We start from the raw sequence: 17,710 nt of genomic DNA, 5'->3' as shown, positions 1-17,710 counted from the left end.
AAGAAGAAAGAACCACAAAGAAAAAAAAAAATCTATCCAAATAATAAAACATTTTCTCCTGATAACTTTTTGATGACATTATTTTGGTGGCTAGACACTTGACTTTACAATATGTAAACACTAATTTGTTTTCCCATATGAGAAGAAAATTCAAGTCAAATAAATTTGAGTCCTAGTACTTCCATTTCTCACCTTTTCAAAATTCCCTATTATTTTTGCAACTAAGTAATGTATTTGACTAACCATTCTCTTTTTCCCATGAATGACCTTGGGTAAACACAAAAATTTAAGAAATATAGGTGAAAAGTAACTTTCTATACAGTGATCCTAGCGCAGAACAGTTCTTTTATCATTCGTGGTCTGTCATGGCAAATGTAAAGCTTAATCCTGTATATGAAAGTTGACTGGATGATCCTTAACTCATGAAAATGGTTTTCCTTTGGTACTGCCTCACACAGAACTGAATTACTCTTCCTGGGAATGTAATGGCACTATTTTAGCTGTTGAAGTGCTGTGTTTTTCTTATCATCCATTATAAAATCTCAGTCATCCAGACCCTTTCTAAGCAACGCTTCTGAGGATTTCCTTCAGCTCTGACCCAATTTTTATCCAAGTGAATTTCAAAACCCTTCTTCGTTTTGTTAAAGCAGTGTTTTAGTAGCCAGACAGCAGCCTGGCTGAAACAGGGCTGTACAAGTATGTAAACACAGGTCCAAAATCTGCCACTGGGTACGCAAAGGTTTGTGTTTGTGGGCTCGGTCTGTTCAATGCTCTGCTTCAGAGATACTCATGCACTTTGATCCTGTTGACTTCAGTGAGAATGAATATCTCCTTTGTTTAAGATTAATAGTTTTCCTCAGTTGGGGTGGATGTTGATATGTCCTGACCTTGGAGTATTTATTTAACAAGTCAACCCATCCTTTTGGGGAGAGATTTTGGAGTCTTTTTTTCTCTGTCCTTTGTAAGGACAGTAGTTCCCCCCTCAAGGTAATATGGAAGAATGTGGTGTAGTCCTAGGACAGGAATTAGTGCTTGCTTTGGTTTGTTTAAGGGTCCCAGACCCAAATCTTGCAGTACAGGATAGTAAACCAGGGAAAATCCTAAAGAAGGATGACACCATATGTTTTCCCTCATAAGAAGAAACATATTAGTCAGAAGTGCTAATGGCATTTCCTAAGCTCTGTTATCTTGGGATGAGATGAGTTGAAAAAAGCATCAGCTGGGAGAAAGCTGGTTCCCAGCTACAGCTGATATGAATTAGCGCAGCCCTGGCAGGAGCCTATAGGAAGGCTAGGAGCGAGGGGACTGTGGATTTTGTGCAGCTGGCAGGAGAGGATTTAATGCTGCTGGGTCTGCCATGGGTGGTGGGAGTTGGGGTTGATTCGGTCAGCTTGGCTTGAGTTAGTGCTGTGAGGGGCTAGGAAGCTTCTAGGCCTTGGGGGCTGTGTTGATAAGTACAATTTTCAGGAGTGTGGAGCTCCCTGGACTAGGAGCAGAATGCCGTAGGTGGGCATAAGCAGAAAGGGCAGCTCTAGAAAGTTTGTAAGAGAAAAAAGATATATGTGGAGATTTGTGTGTGTGAAGAGTTAGGTGCTATGTTCTGATGAATGCCATTTCTTTGATTAGGGCAGACTGGTGTGGCTATGTGTGAAGCCATCTGGGGCTATGAGGTAACTGGAAAACTGACTGGCTTTGGTAGAGACTGGTAAGAGAGGGGAGCAAATACCTTCCTGAAAAGGAGGGGGGATAAAAATATTGGGCAGCTAACAATTTTGAGACAGAGCAGGGAAATACAAAGCACAAGGAAGTAAATCAGTAATATGAAGCCTGAAGTCACTTGCTAAGACTTCTCAAAGGCACCTGGATGTCTAGCTCCCATCCCACCATGATGCCTTCAGTAGCTAGGAAATGCTTCAGTAATTCAGACTTGAACAGAGCTGAATTGGAAAGGGACAGCTGACAGCTGTGCTGGAGGCGATTCAGTTTTGTTCAGTAGAGCTGGCTGCTAAAAAAAATGCCTCTAGCAAACTCTGTCTTGGCTGTCTCCTCCCCTGGGAGTTGTGTTGCTTGTGCTGGACCTGTTGCGTGGTTCCTCCCTCGCTCCTTCCCCTTGGTGTTTGCAGGCTTGGACTTTCCCCCACAACTGGCTGGTGTTAGCTTGACATCACAATCCTGCAGTGATAAGCATGTGCCTGCTTTCTTTTTGAGCTGGAGGTTTTTTTAAATACATTGGTGAGACACTGTGTACTGGCAAGCAGGAATAATAAACTTCTGAGGACTCTAGGCTCCTGGCTGGTGCCAGGAGAATGGGTGGTGAAGGCTTTTGCCTGCAAGTCCTAGTGCAAGCAGGGCCTCTCCTTTTGGTCCAGTGAGCCTATGTATGTGGGTGCTGGAGAAGGTAGCAGCCTTGTACATACATAAAATGACTTGTTCTGTTTCTCCCATCACATATCCTAGAACCCTGGGAACAGAAATCTTCCCAATTTGAAGGTGAGGGGGGAAAAAAGTGTGTAGATTTAATGAAAGTATGAGTTCTGTTATTTTTTTGTCCAGCCCTTACTTTGTTTGCTTAGCTCAGTTAACACAAGGGAAACCTAAGAGCTGTTCAGTTTGGTGCCTGATTCTCAAAAACTATAAATGTAAATTCCCCTTACTGGGAATAAATTCCCCTTAATGAGAATAAGTGTCCCTTATTGGTCTTTTAATGCTTTGCTAACAGATAGGTGCCTAAGTTGTATGGTACTTCCTAACATTGAATGTTATTCTAGTTTAGTGTGTACAGCTGTCTGGATTACTGTACAGTTTATATTCTTTGCAGCTAAATGTTTAGTGCTTAAGAGTAATCCTCCCTCTTGGAGTCAGCTCCTCTCCCAGCTGGATCTCTAAGCTGGGCCTCAAAGCTTTATCAGAACTGGAAGTTGAGACCTGTTTATAATGTTCTTATAACTACTGCTACGTTTCAAGTACACTATGGCTGTGCTTGAACTGTAAATTGCCTACCCAGGTACCTGCAGGAATTAGGTCCAAGCTCAGCAAAGACTAAATGCTGAAATCCTGTTACTGAGCTGAATTCAGAATTAGAGTACCACTGCAATTATGGTAGTGATTGTAGTATAGGCATAATACAATTAGGTATTTCCAAATATCCCATTAGGCACCTAATACTCTCCAAGTTCAGGATTTAAGTTGTCTGGGTGCTCTTTGTGTTACAACTGTGGTGCTTTAAATTCCCCAAAAAGTTTTAAAAAGGTTGTAAGTCTTTAAATTCATTGTGTGTTCTCCTAAAGTGAAAAGCCTGTGTATCACAGAAAGGTTAAGGTGGGAAGGAGCCTCTGAAGGTTGTTTGGTCCAACTCTCTTTTACTGGGGGTCCCAAAACAGGACCCAGCACTCCAGGTGTGGCCTCCCAAGCCCTGAACAGAGGCAAAGGATCACTTCTCTTGACCTGCTGCTGATGCGTTGTCTAATGCAGCCAACATTGCTGTTAGCCTTCTTAGCAGTGAGGGCACGTTGTTGAGTTGTGTTCAACTTGGTGTCTTCCAGGGTTGCTAGGTCCTCTTCTGCAGAGTGGCTTTTGTGCTAGGTGGCCCCAGAAGGTAGGAAGGTTGGGTACTTAGGGGGTGTGTTCTGCATTCTGGTGTTTGTTTTTTTTTCCCTGGTAACTGGGGCATGGACAAAAATATCCTGTATGTGAAGGAAGAACGCTAAATGCTCATCTTGCTGCTATGACTTTTGTCACAGTGGTCAGATGAGGTCGTGCAGCCATGGGTAGCTACAAGGTTACATGAATGTGCTTCTGCGTTGCAATGACAGAGGTACCGTATATTGCATGTGGGCGATCTTATCTGAGCAGTGAATGCTATCTTTGTTTTGTAGTAAGGGCATTAAACCAGACCTCTTTGAATATGTCCCATATCTTTACAAAATCTGGTACCTATTTTGTAATTCAGCACAGACTTCTGCATGTCTATTCAACAGCAGAACTGCTATCCAGAAGGATAGCTGCTTAGATAGATTTGAGTTGTGTACCAAGGCAAAAGTAAACAAATGCATATACACTTCATTAGATCTGAATTGCTCTGTTAAAATATGGGCCTTGTCTTTTTTTTTTTTTTTTTGAAACGCCACTAAATTACTACTCTTCTTTGTTAACAAAAGTCATTATAATATACTGAGGGAGATTGTGTTATTCCTCTAGTTAAATACATCGTTCTGGTTAAATTCCTCTACACAGTTTATATCCTAAACAGCTAAATGTTTAGTTCTTAAAAATAATCTTCCCTCTTGCAGCCAAATGCTTTCCTTTCAACACTGTTTCCTTCATACCAGGGTGAGGGTGGGATTCCCAGCCTTGGGCTGATCTGCAGCTCTGGACTGAAACTAAATACAATGCCCTGGGACCAAGTCCCATCATCTGTAGAAGTTGGGCAAGAGGAAATGCTTCTTGTGTTAGCTCAGCTTGTGGCCACACTGGGAGAATTTGTTTTCACACCAAACAGTTGGCTGGCTCTGCTGTTTAGGGAGAGGAGAATGAAGGACTGGTCTCAGAGAAAAGCCCTTACCTTAGCAACAGCCCTTTCCAGAGACACGCTGTTATTTTTTGTTAGTTGTGTGCATGCAGCACAACTCACTTCTGAAATGTACGCATAAAAACTTTTCCAGTAGTGCACTTCCGTGTAACAACACTGGAGTTCAGGAGGCTTGCTTGTGTTTGCTTCTTGTAGTCTTTAAGCCATCAGACAAGTGGGGCAGGGCTTGTGCTACATGACTCTTGCCTGGCTTTTATTCCCAGGGCTTTAATTTTGATGGATCAGTGACAGGGTGGCTCATGTTATGAAGCCTGAAGTTATTTGCATAGTGTTGCTCAGCATGCACTTCTGTTTCAGGTTGACCTCCAAGTTCAAAGAACAGCATATTTAAAATCTTGGTTTGACAACACCAAGAACCCTCTTGATACATCGAATTTTTAATGTATTTCGCCCGCGTGGCTCAGTGGTATCTTGCCAGGGACATCTTTGGTTTGTTTTTTGACCTCCCATTGTGCAGGGAACTGAGAGCCCTCTTGGGGTCCTGGAACTGAGCCTGGCACAAGTCTAAACGCTGAGCCTGTCTCTGTGTGTGGTAAATAGGACAGTCGCTCTGGGCTTGTAAATCACCACTGGTCAGGAACAGAAGGTGAATGCTCTTGTCATCATTGTGGCAAAGATTGCGAGTGGAGTTTTCACATCCCTCTCTTGAGTGATGAGAGACGACATCACAGAGATGTTTGGTTTACTTTTTTTTTTGTGTGTGTTGGTAGACTGTGTGCCTATGAATTTGCTGAGCATGTTCTTCAGCCTTTATGTCCTAAACAATATTGCATCTATGCCAGCCAGAAAGCAGTAGTTTGTGGGACTTTATACCCTTCATTCAGAGCAGCAACAATTCCTGATTACTTATGTTACAGGCAAAACATTGGGGTGGGAAAAGTGGCATCTGCAGATGAATGGGTTACTTGCTAATACGTGGCTCTTTGTGTGAGGATGGAGAAAAAGAAATAGGATGATTGGGAAAAAGTGACAATACTTTCATTACAATGCATAACACCTCCCTCAAACTCCTGCAGTGTGTTTTTTTAACCTTTCACATAGTAAAAAGATTAGTATTGCATTAGAAGATGAGATGTCTAGTGAGTAGAGACTTTTTTTTCAGATTATCTCAGAAATATCCTACCTTGTTAGAGATGATAGAGGAGCTGCTGGATCTAATTCTAGCAAATAACTTCCAGTAGCTACTTTCCACTTCTTAGTAGCTATTTTAGATTATCTTGTTGATGACTGATGGACAGCATAACCATTCCCAATCTCTAGACAACGTCCTGAAAGAAGAAAATAATCCTGCTTTGTAAAACCCACTCTGAGTTGATCATGGTTCTTGAGGTCTGGCATACTGAACCACAGCTCAATGCCAAGGTACTGTCCTTCAGCATAATGACTTAAAAGAAAAACCTACGTAGTCAAGAGTTGCTACGAGCCATACATATGAAAGCTGGCAAATAGTTACTGTTGTGCTTTTTTTCCAGGCAGGTAAAATGCTTCTGAATGGCAAAACAGCCATTGAGATGCTCTGAGTTGAATGCAGATTCTGCAGACTTGTCTGTTTTTTTCCCCTTCTAGGGTTGTATTTTTTTTCTAGTTGGTACGTGTTCAATTGCTTTTATTTCTCTTCTAAAGTCCCCTCAAGAAGACCACAAAATACCGTGTTGAAAGAAAAGGGAGGTTAAGTTGGTTGATAACGTTAAATGCCTGCTGTTTGATATAATTAAGCTTATTGCCTAATCTGCATGTATGCAGATTTTAGAGGAGAACAGGGTTTGTGAAGGCTGAGGGGGGGGGGGGGGGGAAAATGAAGGCCTCCCTGGAAATAAGTCTTAGCTTTGTTCTGGCTGAGGAGAAAAAAATGTGGAAACTTTCTGCTCCTCAATCATTGTCTTAACTTATCTTGTCCACCATTTTTTTTTTCTCATTGCAATGGTGTCACCTGAAGCAAGCATTTTCTGAGTAAATCCATGTTTTTCCAGTGGTTGACAGAATACAGCAGAGCCTGGTATGACAGTAGCATGTGGCCTGTTCTTTGGTAGCATTGGTGGCTGAACACCTGTGAGGCTTGGGTCTTGCAGCACAGCAGAATAGCTCCCTGAGAGAGCAACACGCTTTTGTAAAAACGATAGTACTTTTAGGGATGTGTAGAAAGAGTCTCTATTTAAGCCAGCATCTAACACTGGAATAACTTTAGGCTTTGGGGGCATCTATTTACCTACTGTGTCCTGCAGGCTCAATAGCTTGGAATTCTAGCCGAGAGTATCCTGAACTCTGCCCTGGCTAAGAGAAGCCAAAGAGAGTGTTCATTTTCGGTATATTTGTAAACTTAACCAAATAAAATTCAAGCTTGATAGATCATCGGTTCACTGGCTTACAGCAAAATGTAATAAACTGAATAACTGTAGGCTTTAATATAACCTCACACAATTGTATTACTGCCCAATTACTTTTTTGACCTCTTTAGAGCTATGCTTTCCTTTTTTTTTTTTTTTTTGTAAAAAAAAAAAAGCACACAGTCTGCAGTTCTGACCGTCCTCTTAGCATCTTCTGTGTTGAGCAAAATGATAGATAAACTAGAGTATCGCTTCTCTTCCGTCTCCTGTTTGTGGGAGCACGACGATGCACAAGGTGCTGTGTGTGTTGGAGCTCCTCTAATTGATGGCTACTCATGCTCCCTCAGTTTCTCAGATCCTAGAGTACTCAGGACAGCTATTTATTTTCTTGAAATCATTAAACAAGGCAATTATCCTACTGTCAGTGGCTGGGCTTCTTGAACTCAGAAGGCTTTTCCTCCTGATAATAAAAGCTAGTTATCTAATTGTATCACTTCCTTTAATAGTAAATCCAGTCAACAGTGCTGCAGGTACCTTCACTGGTTTTAAACAAGTGTAGTGGGATGTTCTTTGGCTATGATTTAGGAAACGACTTCAGCATCCTCCTAGTTGTTTTCCTTCATAAAAATGTTTTGGGTGAATCAATGCTTGGAAGGAAGAGACTTTGAGGCAGCAACTGATGCTGGAAAGCCTGCAAAGGACATTGAAGGGTTTTAGTCTCCAACTGGTATGAAATATGCAAGGGGCTGTGAAGAGGAAATGCAGATAGCTTATATGACTTTAACATCCCAAGAGTAAAAAGCTCATACAGGAACTTAAAGGTGTGTGGGATCAGACTTGCCGTGACGATTACCTACTAATCATGGTGAAGTTATTGTACTGTGAAAGCAGAAGAGGGGTGAGAGGAAACAGCAGCTTGCTGAATCACACCTGGGAAATAGCAAACAAAAAATAACAATCAGAAAACAACTCTATAAAGATGGGTAGGAACCACAATGCAAAGTCTAGAAGTCTCAGAACTGCCATGTGGTGTGAGAGCTGTCGTATCTCAAATACTGTTTTTTGATGAAAACTTGTCTCCAAAAGTCAAGTTCCGGAATGTTCTGGACAGTTTTAAAATTGTAATGGAGTGAGAACTTTTTAAACTAAGAGGAATTAATATTTAAATATTCCTATGCTGTCTTGCATGGGATAATGCTTTTTTGGGGGGAGGTGGTGGGGGATAGGGGGCAGGGAGGAAGGTCAGTGGGTATATAACAGTGCTCTTTCATTTACAAATGGAGGGAATAACTACTATGTCAGGTTTTAGTGGGGTTTCTCTACCTGTATGAGGATAAAGAGATTAGACAGGAGAACCAGACGTGGATGTGGTCCTTCTAGACTAATGTTGTTGTAATTGAGATGCTGAACATGACAGCAAAGCACAAGGACTGTGAATATCCCTTCTGGTTTTAGCAATTTCCCTAATGAATAATAGAAGGGGCAAAATTTGGGGTGTAAAAATACTTTGCATCTTTTAAAATGGCATGCCCCAAAACTTGCTCATTTTTCACAGCTATGAGAGTTAGTCTCTTACAATATAGTGAAGAAAGAAAGAAATTTCTTTTTAAATCAGTAGGGATGATTGCAGTGAAAGAGAAATATTGAATGTAGTTTGGAACTGGGAGGATCTTTGTTTTGCAGATTTATTTTCTGGCTTTTAGCCTGATCCAGGAAACCACTTCTATCAAGGGAATGAAAGATTAAAGCCAGAAATTTAATTGCTTAAGAAAAAAGATGTACTGCCCATGAGGTTCACTGGAATCCAAAATAAGGTCTGTTCTGTAGTGTACGCTACATCTCAACCACGCTGAAAACTATTGCAGAGAAAAAGAAATCTTTGCATCTCTAAGAGCAGGCTTCTAGTTGCACCACAAGAAAGTGATTTCTCAATACCACTGGAATGTGGTTTCTAGTACAGAATTTCTGCTTACAATATTCTCCTGTCATCTGTTGAATTTAAAGAATGAAATTCAAGGAGGAAATATTTTGTTATTATAGATCAAATAAATTAAGTACCAGTTAGATGGATAGCTTGTTGAGTTATCCATAAGACACTATTTTTCTTAGTGTCTCATTCATATAAAGTAGTATAAATGTTGCTCTTCTGGCTATTAGCATGTGATGCAACACATACTATGTCTCCGTAGTGCAGTGCCAAAAAGATAGCTGCTCTAGAGAAAAACAGCACAGCCAAGAGACTTTAGAAATGCCTATTCAGTATTTTCTGAGCTGTGCTCCTATTATTGTGACTCTTAGGAAAAAAGAAAGGGGGAGGAGGAGGGGAAACTGATGTGGATTTAGCCTTTGCAGGAAAAAAGCCTATCCCAAAATGCAGTAGTTACATGTGTTAAGACTTTTTACTGCGAGTGAAGAAGTTACCTTGCTATGCAACATCAGCCTAGCATAGTGAGGACTTTGCTTACCCAAAGGGCAGTACCAAGGCAATGGAGTAAAACTACTGACTTGTTACATGGTTTACTAATTATTTTTTTGCATCACCAAAGCAACTAGAGCCTCTGGCAGAAACCATGATCGCTTGAGGTTTTTGGTGGAATAGAGGGCACAGATGGAAGCTGGAAAGGAAAACTGGGGCATAGAGCAACAATGTGGGTGCTTGTGTTGTTCAATAGCCTGAAGATCAACTTAGCACTGAAAAGTGAGGGTTTGTACATGGGGGAGAACCCCCATATACCTTTAATCAATGGAGAACATCATCCTAAAGATGGTGTCCTGCATTTTGGAGTGTAGTCCACTTCTCTTGCTGAAGTGCAATCACATCCGTTTGGTCACAGCCTTTACTGGAAGTGGGAAACTTGTTAAAAACCTGAAATTGGTGCCAAGCCAAGGCATCTGTTTTACTTCTACATGTCAAACACCCATAATACCTTTAAAGCTATCTGTAGACATGTAAAATACAAAAATATACTAAGTGATATACCTGGGAAAGCGCTTGCCAAGAAATAATGACAGTAATTATTTTCACTGGCTCTTTCTTTTTTTTGGCATCCCCACATCTGAGAGCCCGGAGACAAGTCAGACCTAGAAAATGTGTTGGAATTTGAATTTCAGATTAACCACCTTCTCAGCAGCCCTCTAGCAATGGGTTGGCTCTAATAGCTGATATAAATTGTGGTTTTGCTATGGACCACACGAGTCAGGACCTGCAGCAGAAGTTACCTTCATGAAATAAACTTTAGAGGAAGACTTTCCTGGATGGGAAGATGGAGGACTATGATCCAATTTTAAAATCTAGCATAAGAGAAAAATATTCTTCAAGTATGCCTACTTGCCAAATCTGTTTCAGTATTCATTAGCACAAGTGGTCGCTTCCTCCTTCCTCCCAGCTCAGCTAGACAAGCTCATCTACTTTATAATTAAGTCTGGTGTCTGGTGGCTGAAAAAAAATGCACTCATCTCACCAGTTTAGTGTTTCAGAAAGGCTTAAACCTGAAAAGAGCAAAAACATCTGTGTTGCATTCTATGGGTATCCTCACATATCCTGAACAGCGAAGTAGTATGTTGGATAAGCTGGCATCTGAAGGCTTAAAGACTTCTGATTAGTGCTTTGAAAGATATAACATGGCATTTTGTGGCAATTTTCACGGAACATATTTACTTCTGGGCTGCATTTTCCTTCCTTTCTTCCTTTTGAAGCTTTTTTTAATATTGTGTTGTAACTAGAGACTGGTCTAATTTTTTAATAGGCATAGACTTTATGCCTACAAATAGACCTTGACATTTAACTTAAAGAATCATATTATTGGGATGATATTTTTCTGCAGCCTGTTAGTTCTTTCACCAAGAATAAGGTGGTATTTGAAGCATCCTTCTAAAGTTTTAATGAGGACCAGCGTTAACTGCAAGATATTGTCTTCTGTGCCTTTTAAATCACTTTGCTTTTTGTGTAGAAGAAGTCCTTTTCTATGTATGTTGTGTGAAGATGCTTGTGTGATTTTGTCAGGATCCATGGTAAAATGTCATAACGCAAGCACTTGGTAAAAACAGTAGCAAAGAGCACCTCAAAATGCTTCTACATGCAAGGTGCATACAAAGCTATCTGGGGTATCGTGGCAAGGTCTCAGTGTTGGAGCATGCTGCTCCTAGCTTCTCTGCAGTCTGTTTGTGCTGGGAGATGTTGTAGTTTCTTGATGTATTCAAGAAAATCAGTTTCCTGGTCCCTCCTCCCTACCTAAAACCATTTATTCCCCAGCTCTTTGGTTAAGTGTAACCTTGCCCTTTTGCATTGTCAAGTGAAAGCATTTCTGTGTGAGTTCTCAACTCTTGAGAGCAATTGGCATTCTCCAACGAAGTCCCATTGGATTTGTAGGCACTGTAAGGGTAGTACTTTGGTGGATGACCTTGGTGGTAAGGGAATGTTTGGACCAGATGATCTTGAAGGCCTTTTCCAACCTTAACGATACTATGATACTCTGTGTTGTAATAATACACATTTCCTGGCATAAAGAACAAGGTGATCAAATTAACAGGAGGAAAATATCAGCACAGAGTACAGTCATGAGGCAGAATGAAGATCGAGCCAGTCTACCAATGTGTACTCTGGTGGCATGGTCACTTTGAGAGTTGCAAGGATACCTACTGGTAGGTATCAAAACTAAGACTTTTAAAAAAAAAGCCTTTAAATGTGTCATGTGAAGGTCTGTTGAAAAGTCCCCTGTTTTTCCACAGAATTAAAATAACAAGCAACTGACACCTTTACTTAAGACCCAATAGACTGGGTGTCTGCTAAGTCCCACCTTTGCTGACATTATCTTTAAAGAAGTCACCAAGGTTTCCCACTGTCTGATCTACTACCGAAATGAAAACTTAAAAACTTGCTGGTAGCACCTATAGGGGTCCAAGCCTGGCCAAAAACAGCCCTGGGAGAAAAATGAAAAATTAGCAGGGTTTTCCTTTTGACAGTATCAAAGTGGTTAGTTCTTACATTGGAGGAAGTAAACACTACTGAAATATCAGCCTTTACAGGGAATGGAAATGCTGACTGATCTGTGGCAATGTTTTGTGAGACAGTGATACTACATAAGCCCTAAAACAGGCTTCAGCCAGCTACATGCTCATACTTCCCTTTGGAGAGACCATTGCTTTCTTAAAGTTTCACAGACAGAAGGTTTTAAGACTTTCCCAAATACCTTCCTTGCTTGGGCTCTTAACAGAGAGGTTCCTTAAGGCTGGAGGATGCAAAGGGGACTATTGTAGTTCTTAGTTGTCTTTAAATCATGGCTTGCAGTTGTCAGCAGTCCCCTGTAGAAAACTTTAGGAGCAGTGCTGACCATTGCTGTGAAAAATGCCTGTGATGACTCTCCAGCTGTCATTATGCAGCACCTGCAAGATGCATGGATAAGAGAGACTGGGGAGTGATTTGGACAGTCTGAGGCATGAAGAAGAGATTTTCTAAGAGCAGATTAAACTGAAGGGCTTGACTTCCCAGCCCCATATGTTTTTACTTATACCTGTGCAGTATGTATGTGTTTGTTTTTTTTTTAATAAAGAGTGTAATACCCTACTTTGTAAAGATTGGGCTGATTAAACAGTGGTCAAAGCAAAAAGGAAAACAGGCTTTGTATAGGAACTAGAGCAAAGCAAAGGAAATTTTTTAGGTTGCTCACTTATGGAATCTAACTGTAGCACTGTGAGGTTCAATATATTGAATATCTTATTTGCTAACAGTGCTCGCTTACTATCTGCGGTATTGCTTCTAGCTTGTGTAGTTGATCAGACACTTGTGGCTTCTGCCCTTTTAGTGAGGAACAAGGGTGGGAGAACAGCTAAAACAAGAAGCCTTCCTGCGCTTTGAGTATGTGTTGCCTGGCATCCTCTGATCAGCCCAAAATGGACATCAGAGGTGGGCAGGTGGAAAGCTGTCACAAATCTGAACACAGTGGGGGAAACTGGAGCAGCTCCTGCTTTGCAGAAAGAACATTTTTGTTCATGAAAACTATTCCTGGCCTAAGAGTGAACTAAAAGGAACTGCCCTCTGGACTGTGATATGTTAATCTCTTGCTGTCTGAAGCTCTGCTTGTAGACTAGCTGATGTTACCAGCTAAGGCCCCATTGAGCTCAAGTGGAACAAGATAGCACCCAAGAGATGGATGGATCATGAGAAACCTTTCCTATGTAAAGCTCTGGATATCAATGCCTTGCAGATGCTGTGAAAGAATTAGGCACAAGGCTGTAGATGGAAAAGCAAAAAGGTCATGATGTAAATACTGCTGGACTGAAAAGCCTTACCTATAACAACAAAAGCACAGTCCATGTTGCCAACCTGAGCTAGACAGCTATCAAGTAGAGAAGAGCTGTGAAATGAACACCTGGCTAGAAGAAAAAGCTTCCAACAAGATGACTGTTGGCTGAGCTTCAGCATGGAAATAAAGGCTATAAATCAGGAAACTTCCTCGCTAATATCAGTGCCTGGTTAGGGCCTCAGCTGTGTTTGTCTTCCTGGATCATGCAAGGATGGTTGAGCTCAGGGTAGGTGGTCTGAAACTCTAATTGTTCCTCTGACTCCAGTTGCCTTCAACCTTCTGACAAGTGATATGGGGATTTATGTTGGGAGGGTGGCTCAAAATCTCTGCTAAACCAGTGGGAAAGCTTTCCTAGGGGCATAATCTTCCAAGCAACAAAGTGTGGATACTTGGTGGTGAGGAGCGCTGACTGCAGCTTGGGATGCTTCTGTCTGTGTTTCCCAGCCCCATGGCACCAGCCCATGTCCACCACATTACAGGACCTTGTTTGTCTGTCCTTGTCTCTGTAGGAACATCCATCAGAGCTGCTCTCTTGTGGCACCACTCAAAGGCCTCTTGAGCACTGAAGAAAAAGGCATGTGCTGCACCAGTGATGCCTCCATTTCCCATCCCCTCTTAAGGGTTTCAGCTGCTATCTGCTGTGTTCATGCTCCCATCTTACACTGATGCACTGAAGGGAAAGGGTGAAATCCTGCTGTGGCTGCTTTCTCAGCAGGACCTGTTATTTGGACTATTTTATTTTAAATGGCAAAGATGTGTAGAAATCGTTTAGTTGAAGCACAAATAGTCAAAGGGTGAGTAGACAGAGCCTGCACACAGGACTGGGGCTTTATAGGTCAACACCTTGGCTTGGAGCCTCTGCTTAGCTTCTGAAAAGTAAAATCTTTACAGTGTATCTACATACACTTTATAAACACAAGTATGCATTCACAAAAATATGAAAGTATGCACCATCATCAAAACCAACATTGTACAAATATACATCATACCAGTATTTAAATATTTATTTTTCACCTATGCTGTTTGCAGGATGAATAGGCTTTTGCAAGACTGACTACATTTCCATTTTGGATCATTGGTGCGTTCTTTCTTATGAAGGAAATAATTAATCTCCAGTCAAGCAATGGTGTCCATGTGCTTCAGAGCCTGATACCTGAAACTAGGGAGAAACAAAGTGCAAATCATCAGCTCACGTCCACTGATCAAAGACAATCAAATATCCAGAGGAAAAAGCTAAGCAAGCCATTCCATTTCTATTGAATCTTATGAAATTTTTACTAGATTCCATAGGACCATGGCCAAAAAACTAATTTTTACAGTGGGAAACTTCTACCTGTAATGCTTCATTTAATATCTTTAAATATCCTTATTTCCTAGGCTTTCCACGTTCACTTCTTTTCTTTTAACAAGTATTTTGAAAGATATGCATGGCTATGCTAAGATTTCCTGCCCTACAGGAGGAAAGACAGTGTATGAGTTTGCAACTTCAGTTTTTACAGTCACTCTGACTGTTAATAAAAAGTAGTTAAAATGGCTGCGTGGAAATATTAAGTTTTCAAGTATGGTGAAGGCAGATGGGGATTTGTTCTTCTTTCTCCTATGTGGAAATTGGGCACAAAGTTTATAGAGGTAACTGCAGTTCTGGGAAAATGATAGTTTTCTTTAATGGCACAGTTCCCACCCGCAGGCAAACAAAAGAGAAACCATAATGATTTATCTGCAAACAGGATGCAAGCAATCTGCATTGTTTCCATGAGTTAGTCAGCTAAAATACTCCTAGTAAATCCTATCCCTTTATCACCCTAATCCTCTGAGTCTGGAAGGAAAATGCAGAAGCACGCTCCAAACGGAGAAGCACCCTCAGCCCCTCTCCTTGTTAATAACAGGCTTTTCAACATTGCATTGTCTCCAGGCATTATTTGACTTAACATTTGAGTTCTCATTAGTATATGCAGAACAGACAATTCAATTTACCAGCTCTAGGGTCTTGGCTGACAATTGTGCCTTGACACAAAACGTGGTTTGGCTTTGTGCATTTGTGTGCAGAGTCTTCCTACCACTGTACTTTCTCCCAGGGTGCCACTCAGTTGGTCTTCTGTTCTGCAAATACTGATTTTTTGAATCTGGGAAATTAAACCACCATGGCAGTGTGTTGTCTCAAGTCACAAGCTGTACATCTGAAACACTTTTTTTTTTTTTTTTTTTTTTTTTTTTGCTAGAGAGCAGCAGCATAAACTCTATTCTTGCTCACTCACTTTACTAGTTGCATGTTATCTGGTGCTCTTCTCACCGAAAAAGGGCACAAGAATCAAAATTATGGGGTACTGTTTATCAGCAAGTAACTTATTATTTTTGCACCTTAGGACACAAAATTCTTGTGTGTCTTCAGAAAAATACGGCACTGCAGCTCAATGCTTGGTGTATTATCACACCTTGGGTCTGTTGGACAGGCATGGGGAAGCTTTTGAGAGGAACAAGCACCAAGGCAGAGGCTCCTTCATGCTAAACTTTGGCCTGAGATCCTGCAGGAGGTTAAGCAAAAAGAAGCAAGACTGGTGCATTGCGTGGGGGTTTTGCAGAGAGAGTTATCAGTCAACAGCTGTAAGTCCAGACTCCTTGCAGCTGATAACAGATCTGCTCATTCAGCCTAACCACTCATGCATGCAAAATCAAAGAAGATTAGGATCTGTTTAGAGACAGATGGGAGGAAAAAAAAAAAAACAAAAAAAAATCAGTAAACTCCAGACTACCCTTAAAATCAGGACAGCCTGTGTAGTATAGGAAGATTCATGGTCTGCTATTGTTCTGTGACATAAAGTCCATTCACCTCTTGCAGCATGAAACTAGAAATACCTGTATTTAGGTGTCATGATTCTAAGTCAGTAGCAGTTAACAGAAATGTTTCTTGACCTGTAGTTGTTTAGGACCACAGATTCCCTTCAAATTGGGGAAGGATGCAATTCCAACATACTTTTCTTTGGTTAACAATGCTTTCAGTCACAATATTGTAAATACAAGGAAGCTCCCTATTCTATAAAACTACAAGCAGCAATACAACTGTGCACATAAGACTTCGTAGGACATACATTTTTTAAAATGGATTTATACATTTATTGTCTAAATTATTAAATGAGTATGATTCAACCTGGCTTTCTTTTGGCTACCAAGTTCATCTATGCTTAGGGGTATATCGATGCAAAATCTGGCTGCAGCTGCTGAGCAGTGAGAGTGCTTCACAGGAGCCAAAAGTCTATCTCTTTCTGCGAGAAAGATTTGCTGCTATGTCATACCCGCGTGTAAACACGAGCCTTACAGAGCCTCCTCCACCTGATTAACTCCCTGTTTAGAGAAGTCGCTCAACAGCATCCTTATGCTGGAGTTCAGTATCTCCTGGCCTGGGAGTTTATAAAGTCCAGAGAGCACTTTCTGGCTGAAGGGCACTAACAATGCAAATGCAGCGTGAGTCATTATCATTATGGTCCTTCCATGTTCTTACTGAAATCACTGATGCACCTTCTGCGTCCAGCTGACCCAGCAGTATTTCTTGCATTATAGGATTCTGATTCCACTTCCATTGTTAATGTTCATTACTTCCTTGGAGAGCTGCAATTTCATTATTAATACATCAGCGTAACAGAGCACAGACTACATAAGTGCATTTCTGAGCATTAGTTAAATATAAGTTTTAAGAACAAAATAGGCTTCCTCTGCCAACGGTATGCTCCTTGTACAAATGCTTTATGGCTACAATTGCAAAAGCACGTGGGAAAGGCTTTTATTGTCTTCAGAAAATATAGCCAGGTAAATATTTGCTTACTCTCTCCTATCAATAAGGAAGATCAGCATTGCAAGTTTGAAGAGTGATCATGATGGCTGCTTGAATCTGTCCAATAATCTAGTAAATTTGAAGAATGCTTGATGTAGTCTTTCCATGAGAACAAAAGGGTGAGATCCTAATTTCTGATACCTTTCAGTCGCGTGACCTGTGGCTACAGTTGGGTCATCTCAGATTCCAGTGGTCTGAGTGGCATTGTCTCAGGAGCTGATGTTGGAACAAGGAGAGCTCACTGACTCCCCTGTCACTGACGTCCACAGCCAAGCAGTGGGTGAGAGGAGAGCAGGGTGATGGCCCACTGTAGGTCAAGTGGCCCCAATTTTGGTGTCAAAGCTGGGCTAATAGCCGATATGGTCCCCAGTGCATACTGCACTAGGGTTCTGCTGCCATATGTGGATTCCTGGTGTTCTTTTGGTCTGTGATCCAAATGGAGTGAAACAATCTCTAGGTGGGGTTACAGCATCTCACCTCTTGAAATGCAGCAGGACTGGGCTGCTTCAGAGAAAAGCTCTGGTGCTTTAGTGCTCCTACTTTACCCTGTGCTTTCATGGTTTTGCCTTATAATTAAACTCTGCGGTTATTCAGAGATCCTCTGAGCAGGAGCCTCTCAGTGCAGCCAGGGAAGCTTTAATGCCTGTACTGCTGTGCTTGTTGGTTTTAG

At 41.3% G+C, this 17,710-nt stretch overlaps 1 long non-coding RNA gene across 1 annotated transcript; it reads left to right on the top strand.

Moving 5' to 3' along the window:
- Positions 1–1,374: 1,374 nt before the first annotated feature.
- LOC118163108 lies at positions 1,375–16,966 on the top strand. The gene is made up of 3 exons (XR_004748853.1): positions 1,375–1,670; positions 3,543–3,595; positions 13,724–16,966. It is a non-coding gene; the product is annotated as an uncharacterized LOC118163108 (long non-coding RNA).
- Positions 16,967–17,710: the final 744 nt, after the last annotated feature.

Source organism: Oxyura jamaicensis, chromosome 2 (assembly GCF_011077185.1).
Source record: "Oxyura jamaicensis isolate SHBP4307 breed ruddy duck chromosome 2, BPBGC_Ojam_1.0, whole genome shotgun sequence".
Classification (NCBI taxonomy): Eukaryota; Metazoa; Chordata; class Aves; order Anseriformes; family Anatidae; genus Oxyura; species Oxyura jamaicensis.
The sequence above is the reverse complement of the archived record's forward strand: the minus strand, read 5'-3'. Positions and strand labels throughout refer to the sequence as shown.